A 12,510-nucleotide genomic window follows, 5' to 3' on the forward strand; every position below is an offset into this window, starting at 1 on the left:
TAGCAAAAGTAATGAGGAAGTAAAGCAGTTTGCAATAAAGGTAAACAACAAATCAGAAATGCAAATTGATTTACAGTGGTTCGATCATCATGACCTACATTCACTCCTGATTCTTCTTCATTCGAGGCTATCGGCTTCTACTACCGATCTTCCTTTAATGAGCAAAGACTAACTATATTCTTACAACTCATTCTCCTTTTCACAAGTTTAGGAGACAAGCCTTACACCTCTCTTGAATGATCTCAAAACTAGAAAGAGAGGACACTTAGCAATTTTACAACCTAGAATAACAACCCCTTTCTACTCTGATTCGTGTTGTTCCATGCAGGAATAGTTGGGGTATTTATAGACCCCAAATGATTTCAAAAATGGAGCCAAAAAAGGTCTCATCCCAAGTTTTCCGGGTCCTGACGGTACCACCGCTTGCAGCAATGACACTGGGCGATGCCACCACTCAATCTGGCGATACCACTGCCTGACACAGTCTTTCAAACTATGTCTAAGTGGTACCACCGCCTGATACAATCTCGGAGACTATATCTTCGAGACTAAGCCTCTAGCGGTGCCACCGCCTGACCCAACTTTTGGGTCACTGAATGGACCTTTCTCTTGGCCCAAAATAGCCCCAACATAGGCCCAATTGACCCCTATTTGAGTTGGCCTAATTACATTCTAAACTAATTCAATTAGAACTAAAACTACTTTGATCTAAATAATTATTACAAAGCATTAACCACATGTTGTCCGATATATCATTGGTTCATCGATGCTTCGTCCAATCTTTTGACGCATTGTCTTATTTTGCGGTCTTTTACCCAATCGATATGTTAACCTCTGCAACTCCGATCTCCTTGGTGCAATGTCCGCTCTTTTAGGCTCGATACCTGAACTTATGGCACGAATCCTTCTACCGATACGTCGATCGATCCTTGGGCTCGATGTCCAATCTTCTGACATGTTCTACTTCGGCTCAACATTGATTCTTCTTGTTTTAATTGTCTCTTCATGATCGAAGCTAGTCCTAAGTCACTTAAATGCATATTAGATCATAAACTCTATTAATTGGTTTCATCATCAAAATCTGAGATTCAATAAATTATAATGTACTCTCGATCATGTATAATCATATCTTTTATAGGTTGCTCAGAAACTTAATTATAAAAACATATTCTTTCAAGTACTTTAGACCATAGGTCATAAGTGATTACATAAGCAATTAATATAGTAGAACTTAAATTCTTAATTGATATTAATTATTTCTAAACTCTTTTTCTAACTATCAAATACTTTATACTAAATATATATAAATATAAGAGTACTTGATATTCTTAGATAAAAAAATTACTATGATATGTGGTATCTTTAGTGACTTAGCAATATCTTTAATGACTTAGCAATTGAATTTGATTGCATTAAGACCTGAGATAAAATTTTACAATCATAAGGCTTGGTCGGTAACATCAAAGCATATTACAAAATTAGCTTCTAGTTGATAATATAATAATACATTACTTTATTTTTATCCTATAAATTATCTCTTCAACTAGTATGGATAAAACGTAAAGTGAACTTTCTATTATTATTACAGAATTAGTATCTAAAAATACTATCGATTCAAGTCAATCTGATTTCATATATGTGAGTATATAATTTTTTTTTCCTTTCGTATATCTTATTACTTTCTTTATAGTCTCTTAATGTTTTATTCTTTAGTACATTTGGTTTAAACTTGAGTATGTAATATACTTCTAACTATGTATTCACAATGAATATTTTTATTTATCTGATTCTTTTCTAAGTCACTTTAAAAATACTTGTTTTGATTAAATTTTTTTACTTTATTATTTGCTTAATAAAGTTGTATACTAAATTTTTTTAATACTTAGATCAATATATTCTTTTTGAGATAGTCATAATAAATTTTAGGATCTATCCTTAAATATCATAATGCTAATAACATAAATGCCTCATTCATATCAGTCATCTTAAAATTCTTAGTGAGAATTTTTTTTTATTTGATATAATAAACTAAGCTTACAACCAAATATTATCCACATATAGACCAATATAATAAATTAGCTCCCATTGATCTTTAGATTAACAATTTATCAATAATATTTTTTAAATATAAAAAAGTAATAGTATCAAGAAACTTTATACATTATTATTTAAATACTTATTTAAGTTCATAAATGGATTTTTTAAATTTACATATCAAATTTTATATATTTTTATTTTCTTTGTCACTTGTTTAGGTTTATTTATATAAATCTAGATTCCTTATTCAAAAAACTTGTTTTCACATCTATATGATCTAACTCAAAATCAGAATGAACTACTAATATCGTGATAATTCTTAACAAGTTCAATTAAAAACTAGAGAAAATATCTCGTTATGATCGATATATTTTTTATGAGTAAAACATTTGATTATAAGTTTGACTTTTGTATCGTTCGTTATTACTCTTTAAGTTATATTTATATAACATACTTGTCTATAATTATTGAGCAACTCGACAAGTTCTCAAACACTATTATGGTTTATTAATTTCAACTCTTTTTTTATTGTATAATATAATTTTTCAGAATAATTACTTTTCATAACTTATGAAAATAATAAGGGATTCCTATGTTATAATATTATTCTTATAGATATACCATATAATAATAAAAATAGCAAATCTCATTTTTCTTTAAGATATTCTCAAATCTATCAATTATAATTGTTTTACAAGATCATTAGTGACGATATCAACATTATACGAGAGTTCATTAATGCTATTTTATTATTCGCCCTTATCAATATTTTCAATGATTTAAGGACTAACGACTATTATCATTTTCACTTTAAGATGATTCTGTATACTGATAAATATTTTATACTTTTCTTATTTTCATATTAAAATGAATCCATACTATTGGTTACATAAGTTGAAATATCAAATTTAATTCTGTCGAGGAATTGATGCACCGTGGCTAATGAGTCAGAACGGCCTGGTCCCCAGGGCAATGTCTGGAGTCGAAGATCGACTTTGATGGGTCACCGATGTTGATCGACCGCAAGTCGACGTATGGATGTCGGGAATGGTTGTCGGAGCCGCTTGGGGAAAGACGCCTTCTTGATCAGGGTGATCATGTCTCGGGCATAATCGCTTTCCTGCACAAAAGGCCCTCGTTGGATGGTTACCGATTGTGGCCCCTCGATAAGTAAGTCAGCGTTTTGTCTCTCTCTTTTTTCGCCCCCTTGGCCGGACGTCGATCAGGGGATTTTATACCACTACCCGAGGGTGGGTCACACACATATCTTTTCTATGGCGGCTGATCCTCGAGGGGGAAGTTATTACCTTTGTGCGGCTGCCATCCTAGAATGCTCAGAACGGCGAGATAGTACCTTTATGCGGCCGTCATCCTAGGGCGCTGAAACAGGGAGACAGTGCCTCAGTGTGGCTGTCGCCCGGTGGCACGGAGGACGACATCAGACGGCACCGCTCTAGGCTTTCCGAGGCGTATTGGGGGATGCCTTGGTACGGACTCTGGGTCGGCATACGAGAGCCCTCCTTTGTTGACCTGGTGATGGCGTGGCATGGCGTTGGCCATCAGTAGTGGATTGGGATCCAAAATTTACCTCATCACTTCTCCCCCCTCCCCCCCCCCCCCCCCACTAGGGCATGCACTGGGGTCCTTGCGAGAGGGCGAAGGGCACGCCTGGGTCGGGGTGCTGTGGATATATCGATTACTCGTGAGGGGGAGTCAGGCTGGCTCGTCGTGGAGCTGCTCGATGGGTGGCGCCTTATGCTTTGGGAAGGGTTTGAACCGTTGGCCGGGCAGCTGGGCCCAAGCGAAATGAGACTGACGAGTCACTGGTCAGGGAACCGAGCAGTGAGACTCGAGCGAAGATTGAACCCATATGCCAAGAGATTGGACTCGGGCACAGGTTTAAGATTGGTGAGTCATGAGTTGGGGGACCGATCTAGCACGACTCGGGTAAAGACTGGCAAGTCACAAATCGGGGGGCCGATCTGGCGTGACTCGGATAAAGACTGGTTCGCAAGTCGGGGGGTCGATCTGGTGTGACTCAGGTAGAGACTGGACCTATTAGCCGAGTGACTGATCTCGGGCTCAGGTTTAGGGCCGACGAGTCGCAAGTCGAGAGCTGATCTGGCGTGACTCGAATAGAGACTGGACTTGTCAGCCGAGGGACTGTACTCAGGCTCAGGCAGGATTGGCGAGTCGTAAATCGGGGGACCGATCTAGCTCGACTCGGATAAAGACTAGCAAGTCACAAGTTAGGGGACCGATCTATCGCGACTCGGGTCAAGACTGGACCTGTTGGTTGAGTGACTGTTCTCGGGCTTAGGTTTAGGACCGATGAGTCGCAAGTCGGGAGCCAATCTGGCGTGACTCGGGCAAAGACTGGGCCTATTGTCACGGACAAACTTCAAAACAGGATGTTTGATGTAATGCTTATGTATGTCCGTGTCTTTTGGTATGTTCATGCCCTGTACAGCATGTAGAGGGATGACCGAAGGCTTAATAGTCTCATTTTAGTTAGGTCGGTGGCCTCTTTAGGCGTGTAAATAAAGGTTGTGTCATGTGGACACGTGTGAGAGATTTTCGGTATGTAATGGACCATTTTACCCTTTGTTGTGCAACTGTTCAGAGCTTGTAAAGTCTGTTTGTAATTTGCATTGTCTATGAAGTGTTTTTCAGAAATGTGTGCTTGGGGATCCCGAATGAGGCGTTCTCTCTAACTCGTTCTCTCTTTTGTTGGTCCTAAGGGACAATGGGAGGCTTCCGGGAGGCTGACCTTTGCGGATGGACATGCATGGGTGCCGCACGACTTAGGCAAAACCAGCTAAGTCTGTGACAGATGGTATCAGAGCGGGACAAGCACTCATAAAAACACTTAGCATGCAAACATGGGGGACATAGCGGGGCTGCGTTGAGGGCAGTCAGCACACGCGCGACCATTTGGGGGAAAACGGGTATGGGGATGTAGGGAAAAGGAGTCGCTCGGAGGAGCGGGCATCTGAGATTGGCATTCAGAGGAATGGCCAACCCTTCGCACAAGAGGCACCATGAGAACAGACAAACTTGGAAGAATGCGAAGCGCACAAAGGTTGGGATGGCTGAGTTTGAGCTACGGCTCAACGTTGACAACCATACTTAATGGTGCTCAAGGCAAGCGAGGCGCTTGGTAAAGGATGAGACCATCCAAGGTGGAATGAGTTGCTCAGCGACCGAAAGAGTTATGCATAGCTCATAGAGGTGAGGGGAATTGCTAACTCAAAGAATTCGGTACTCATGCATGGGCTTGTATGCGGACGATGGAATGTTCGCGGCCATCCCAAGGCAACCGAAACTCGACGCCATGGAGCATTGAAACGTTCTCTTCGGCATGTGAAGGATACGTCCGTAGGAGGCTGAAGTGTGCAATGAGTTCAGCATGTTGCTAGGCCTTGAGTGGTGCAGCGGGGGCTGTATTGACGTGGAGTCGCAATCTAGCAAGTGTGTTTGCAGGAGGCATAACAATGCACAGTTTGGTCAGCAGATCGAAGTAGTCCAAGGGGATGGTGGTCTCCGAAACAAAGAGAGATGTTGCTCCAACGGGACAGTTATCCAGGAGGGATAAGTCTCGGCTCTCTAGAGGGAGAATCATGTGGGACGGACCTCACAAGTTGAGGAGGAGTACCTCAACAAACAACAACTCCACGAAGCTCAATGGATTGAGCAAGCGGCAAGGAGTCGTCGCATGATCTCGCTTGAGAGAATGCATTGGTGGATGCATTGCGAGATCAAGTGGGGGAGCGACCCAAAGCAACACAAATGAAGGCACACTTGGAGTCTATATGGAGATCGGACTCAAGGGAGGGCTGACCCGTGGAATGGTGGGCGCGAGGGCCACCATCAACTCAATGCAAAAACGAGGAGCGGAGCAACTTGGGTGTAACTTGGCGAAGTACCCAAGCTGCATAAAGGGAGCCAGCATAGAAGATGGAACATGGAGCGGAGGCATAGTGCTTTCGTTGGATAGAGGTCAAGGACATGAACTCTTGTAAAGGCAAGAGTAGGATCATGTTGTTCCATGGCTCATTCATTTTGACGGAGTGGACTCATCTTGCATAGTGTCAAAGATGAAGGGAGCTTCGAGGCACATGCACTTTATCTCGGAGGAGTATTTGATGGAGGAACCAAGACGACTCAATTTGCGGAGGTGAAGTTGGGTTCAGAAGGCCTTAGAACGGGACAAGAGGACGCAGAGGCGGGTACTCTTGAAGAATATGCCATACTGTTGCCATTCAAGTTGCTATAAAGGAAGCGGTGCGCAGCGAAGATTATGCTGGTAGGGGTAGAGGCCCAGGATCCAGACAATGGTGCACTAATTGCAACGAAGTCGGGGGACTTCGGGAGCTACTAGGCGACGGACTGTCCTAGAGCGGTGCTTCATCTAGGTGTGACCCAAGAGTAGGTGGATGAAGGTCGATTGCCAAAGGAGCGAACAAAATCGAAGGTGGAAGAGACCCTACGATGTATTGGCAGAGGCCACACATGAAGGGTTCACAATACGAGTTCAACACACAAGGATCAGAATGCAATAGAGATATCATCAGGAGGCGACATGGTGCAGCAGATCGTGGTGGAACAATTCGTGGCAATATGATACACACAACCTAGTCCCGAAAGGGACTAGATAATACAGAGGTATGATCAGGAGCTACTGGAAGCTCCACTTCGGTGAACAACACGACGGCAAGAAGGGCTATGGATTCAAGGAGTGAAGGCCATGGTACCATAGAGGCGGGTCTTCCGTGTGTGCATCGAAGGTTGCATCGGATGAAAACCTTGGTCATCAGCATATGGGGGTTGTGTTCCACCAAGGGAAAAGTTCGAATGCAAGTACCAGTGAGTCCCATGGGAGGGACTTGATCATGCAGAGGTATGATCGAAGCAGCTGGAGAGTTGGACTGCTCCAGAGCCCATATTCGCTTAAGGGAGCCTGACAAGTCAGAGGACAAGGTCGATTAAGCGAACGTTGCAACCAAGGAAGCTAAGGAAAATAGAATCAGTGCAAACCCTATAATGCGATGGCAGAGGCCATGCATGGGAGTTGCAGTCTGTCTTTCCATCGACCAAACGGACTACTTGGAGAATACAGAGGTGTTGAAGCAGGGGGTCGAAAGGGGCGAGGAAGCGATGACGAGTCCAAAGGGACTTAGCTACCCAAATTCAAGCATCAGTTAGAATAGAGGTGGACTCAGAGGAGTGCCATGGAGACATATCTACTGATCGCAGAAGAAAAGGGATGCAGATGCGAGGCGACGGATAGTAAGGCCATGGGCATGGCAGCGCCATGGTACCATAGAGGCGGGACTTCCGTGAAAGTCATTGATCCTTTGCTCTCATGGAGGGAGAGCGTTTGGTCGTAAAAGAGACCGAGGAGGTGGAGCATGCAGAGACAAACTCCAAGTACCAAGACAAGGTTGAAGGGCAGAGGCCAAGGAACTTCGTAAGACTGGTATCAACGAGCTTCTCATCAAGATAGCCGAAAGTGAAGGACTTCGGGTCATACAAGAGTACACGACCAAGGAACGAAGTAGGCAGTACGCGGTGTTGTACCTTTGCTACTCAGGGGAGTAGGCGGCAGGGTTGATGGAGAAGACGATACAATCCCAGAGACGACCAAATCTATTAGAGAATTACTCCAAGTTGGGGTGAAAACTTCTTGCATTCCAGAAGTTCGATGGCATTGAGAAGGTGAATCATAGTAGCTAACTCAACGCAAGGAGTGCAAACACTTTAAGTGCTTCAGAAGTGTGAGCAAAGAGCAGGTGAATGCCAGTAACCAGCTCGATGCATGGAGTACAACCTCGAGGAGGCGGGTGAAATCAAGTAACCTTTGCCTTCTCAACTCTTAAGAGAATGGGCGAAACCGAGTACCCCAATTCTCTTATCTATCTAGTAGAGGAGCTTTGCACATGTTCAAAGACCCTTCGAAGATAATGGAAGACAATAGTTGTCAAATCCTCACCAACGGTGATCAGTACCACTAAGAGTAGATTGTCCGCTTCATTTCCCAACAAAATACCAATCGAAAGTGGGAGTGATGCGAACCTACTTGGAAGTGACAACTAAGTGAAAGAAGAGTCAATGGGCAAATTTTATGGAGGAAGGACCCAAAACTTCAGAAATTTACGAGACGATGCTCGTTAAAAGCTCAAACAAGCATCCACCCAGTTCAAACAGCATGAGGCATTTAAGAGACTGGCGCAATAAGGATGGTATTTTCCTTCATTTAGAGGATCCGCAGGAATCAACAAGGATCAACATAACTCAGCCAACCCCACACCAGAGTTAGTTTCATTGGCAAGTTGAAGCAGCATGGCGGATTAAAGGTTCGACTACTCAAAAAAATAGCAGCGGAGAGCAGTTGGGAGCCAAGAGGCGCATTGTAGTTGGAGTAGAAGATTGAAGACTTAGCAAAGGCGAGGAGTTGCAGTGTCAACAAAAGTTTCGACGAGGACGTCGAAGGAATAAGTGGGGGAGAATGTCACGGACAAACTTCAAAACAGGATGTTTGATGTAATGCTTATATATGTCCGTGTCTTTTGGTATGTTCATGCCCTGTACAGCATGTAGAGGGACGACCGAAGGCTTAATAGTCCCATTTTAGTTAGGTTGGTGATATCTTTAGGCTTGTAAATAAAGATTGTGTCATGTGGACACGTGTGAGAGATTTTCGATCTATAATGGACCATTTTACCCTTTATTATGCAATTATTCAGAGCTTGTAAAGTCTGTTTGTAATTTACATTATCTATGAAGTATTTTTCAAAAATATGTGCTTGGGGATCTCGAATGAGGCGTTCTCTCTAACTCGTTCTATCTTTTGTTGGTCCTAAGGGACAATGGGAGGCTTCGGGGAGGCTGCCCTTTGCGGACGGAGACGTATGGGTGCCGCACGACTTAGGCAAAACCAACTAAATCCGTGACACTATGGGCCGAGGGACTATACTCAGGCTTAGGTAGGACTAGTAAGTCGCAAGTTGGGAGACCGATCTGGCGCGACTTAGACAGAGACTAGACCTGTTGGCCGAGTTACTATTCACGGGCTCAGGTTTAGGGCCTGCAAGTCGCAAGTAGGGAGCCGATCTAGCGTGACTCGTACAAAGACTGGACCTAGGGCCGAGGGACTATGCTCGGGCTTAGGCAAGACTGGCGAGTCGCAAGTCGGGGGACCGATCTGGCGAGTCACAAGTCGGAGGACCGATCTGGTGCAACTCAGATAAAGGCTGGCAAGTCACAAGTCAGGGGACCGATTTGGCGTGACTCGGGTCAGGACTGGACCTGTTGGCCGAGTGACTATTCTCGGGCTCAAGTTTAGGGCCGGCGAGTGGCAAGTCGGGAGCCGATCTGGTGCAACTTGGGCAAAGACTAGGCCTGTGGGTTGAGGGACTATACTTGGGCTTAGGCAAGACTGGCGAGTGGCAAGTCGGGAGACCGATCTAGTGCAACTCGGATAGAGACTAGACCTGTTGGCCGAGTTACTATTCTCGGGCTTAGGATTAGGGCCGACGAGTGGTAAGTCGGGAGCTGATCTAGCATGACTCGGGCAAAGACTGGACCTATGGGCCGAGGGACTATTCTCGGGCTCAGGTTTAGGGCCAACGAGTCGTAAGTCGGGAGCCGATCTGGTGCGACTCGAGCAAAAACTAGGCCTATGGGATGAGGAACTGTACTCGGGCTCAGGCAGGACTGGCAAGTCGCAAGTTGGGAGATCGATCTGGTGCGGGTCGGATAAAGGCTGGTGAGTCGCAAGTCAGGGGACCGATCTGGCGTGACTCTGGTCAGGACTGGATCTGTTCACCGAGTGACTATTCTCGGGCTCAGGTTTAGAGTCGGCGAGTCGCAAGTCGGGAGCCGATCTGGTGCGACTCGGGCAAAGACTGGGCCTGTGGGCCGAGGGACTGTACTTGGGCTCAAGCAGGACTGGCGAGTCGCAAGTCGGGGGACCGATCTAGCATGAATCGAGTCAGGACTGGACATGTTGGCTGAGTGACTATTCTCGGGCTCAGGTTTAGAACTGACGAGTTGCAAGTCAGGATCTGATCTGGTGCGACTCGGGCAAAGACTGAGCCTATGGGCCGAGGGACTATACTCGGGCTCAGGCAGGACTGGCAAGTCGCAAGTCGGGGGACTGATATGGTGCGACTCGGATAAAGGCTAGTGAGTCGCAAGTCAGGGGACCGATCTGACACGACTCGGGTCAGGACTGGACCTATTAGCCGAGTGACTATTATCGGGCTCAGGTTTAGGGCTGACCAATCGCAAGTCGGGAGTCGATCTGGCCCAACTCGAGCAAAGATTGGGCCTGTGGGCTAAGGGACTGTACTCGAGCTCAAGCAGGATTGGCGAGTCGTAAGTCGGGGGACCGATCTGGCATGACTCGGATAAAGGCTGGCGAGTCGCAAGTTAGGGACCGATCTAGTGCGACTCAGGTCAGGACTGGACCTATTGGCCGAGTGACTGTTCTCGAGCTAAGGTTTAGGGCCGGTGAGTCACAAGTCGGGAGCTGATCTAGCACAACTCGGGCAAAGACTAGGCCTGTGGGCTGAGGGACTGTACTTGGGATCAGGCAGGACTGGCGAGTCACAAGTCGGGGGACCGATCTGGTGTGACTCGGGTTAGGACTGGACCTATTGACCGAGTTACTATTCTCGGGCTCAGGTTTAGGGTCGGTGAGTCGCAAGTCAGGAGTCGATCTAGCATGACTCGGGCAAAGACTAGGCCTATGGGCCGAGGGACTATTCTCGGGATCAGGCAGGACTAGCGAGTCGCAAGTCAGGGGACTGATCTGGTGTGACTCAAATAAAGGCTAGCGAGTTGCAAGTCAGGGGGACCGATCTGGCTCGACTCGGGTCAAGACTGGACCTGTTGGCCGACTGGACTCGGGTTAAGACTGGCTCAGGTTTAGGGCCGACAAGTCATAAGTCGGGAGCCGATCTGGCACGACTCAGGCAAAGACTGGGCCTGTGGGCTGAGGGACTATACTCAGGCTCAGGCAAGACTGGCAAGTCGCAAGTCGAGGGATCGATCTGGATCAACTCAGATAGAGACTGGACCTGTTGGCCGAGTTACTATCCTCGGGCTCAAGTTTAGGGTCGGTGAGTCACAAGTTGGGAGCCGATCTGGCGCGACTTGGTAAAGACTAGGCCTGTGGGTCGATGGACTATACTCGGGCTCAGGCAGGACTGGCGAGTCGCAAGTCGGGGGACTGATCTGGCACGACTCGGATAAAGACTGGCGAGTCACAAGTCGGGGGACCAATCTGGCACGACTCAAGCCGAGACTAGACCTATTGTTGGGTGGCGCGCCCGGGTGTGCGCATGTGTCAGCACGCCATGTGGCATGCCAAGTAGAGGCCACATGTTGCTTCTGGTGGGAAATCTTTGGTGACGAGGCGCCTTTGGAGGAAGCTCCGAGACCAACGAATCTAGGGAATCTTAGGGGTCATGATGGGTTTTAAATGCTACGTCCATCTCTCTCCTAGGAAGCCCAATCGTCACCTCACGATGGATTAGCCTGCTCTTTATAAGCTTCTTCCAGAACAATTGCCATCACTTTGCTCAGTCCTTCATCCTACACCCTAGCTCCTTCCTTCCAACCTTAAGGTCGGGATGTCTCCATCTTCTCGTTGTCTTCTTCTTCCTCTTCTTCTTCTGGGGGCCCGGTGGCTGAGGTTATCAGTTTATCCTCGGGTGGCGTGCCTTTGGAGGCCGTAGGGAGTTTTGCTGTGCTTGAAAACCTCAAGTCATGGAATGATGTAGACTCGGTGGTGATCGAGGAACTTTTGGGGGCACTTCGGGATTGCTATTGCATCTTGAAGTGCTATTGTGTTCATGCCCCTCGACCCAGTTAGCGGCCATACGATCAGTTTCTCGAAGGGTTTGGGCTGACCGTGGGTGCCCTCGAGGCAGGACAGTGGTGCCCGCTACATCCTGTTATCGAGGAGTGCCTTCGTAAGTGGGAATATTGTCGTCCCAGATGGCATCGAACTCTTGGCGTTATTTGGTAGCTTTTCTTGGGGAGTGTCAGGGAGCAGGGATTGAGCCGACTAGGACCCTCTTCCTGGCTTGCTTTTGTTTGTGTAAGGGGCGAGGCAGGTATTATCTGACCACCCGGAGCAGTTTTAAGATTGCGGTGCTCCTTCCAACAACAAGGGTTGGAAGAGTCACTTCTTCTTCATCAGTTGTAGTCAGGGGTGGGGTTTCAGTACCGGATGGACTTCTCGAACCATCGACAATGTCCCTCCATTTCTTTATGTAGGAGAAACAACGGATGTGAATCAACTAAGGGGCATATTGTCCTCTTCTCGGGCAATCAGGGAGATGACTAAGGAGTGGCTAGTTGAGGAGGGACTGAGCCTAGCCACCGGGGGTACGGTCATTCGCATGTTATGGATCGTTCACCCGTCCCGAGCTCACTAACCGACCGAGCTTTTGCTTGTAGAGA

The sequence above is a fragment of the Musa acuminata genome, chromosome BXJ3-6, assembly GCF_036884655.1.
Source record: "Musa acuminata AAA Group cultivar baxijiao chromosome BXJ3-6, Cavendish_Baxijiao_AAA, whole genome shotgun sequence".
NCBI lineage: Eukaryota > Viridiplantae > Streptophyta > Magnoliopsida > Zingiberales > Musaceae > Musa > Musa acuminata.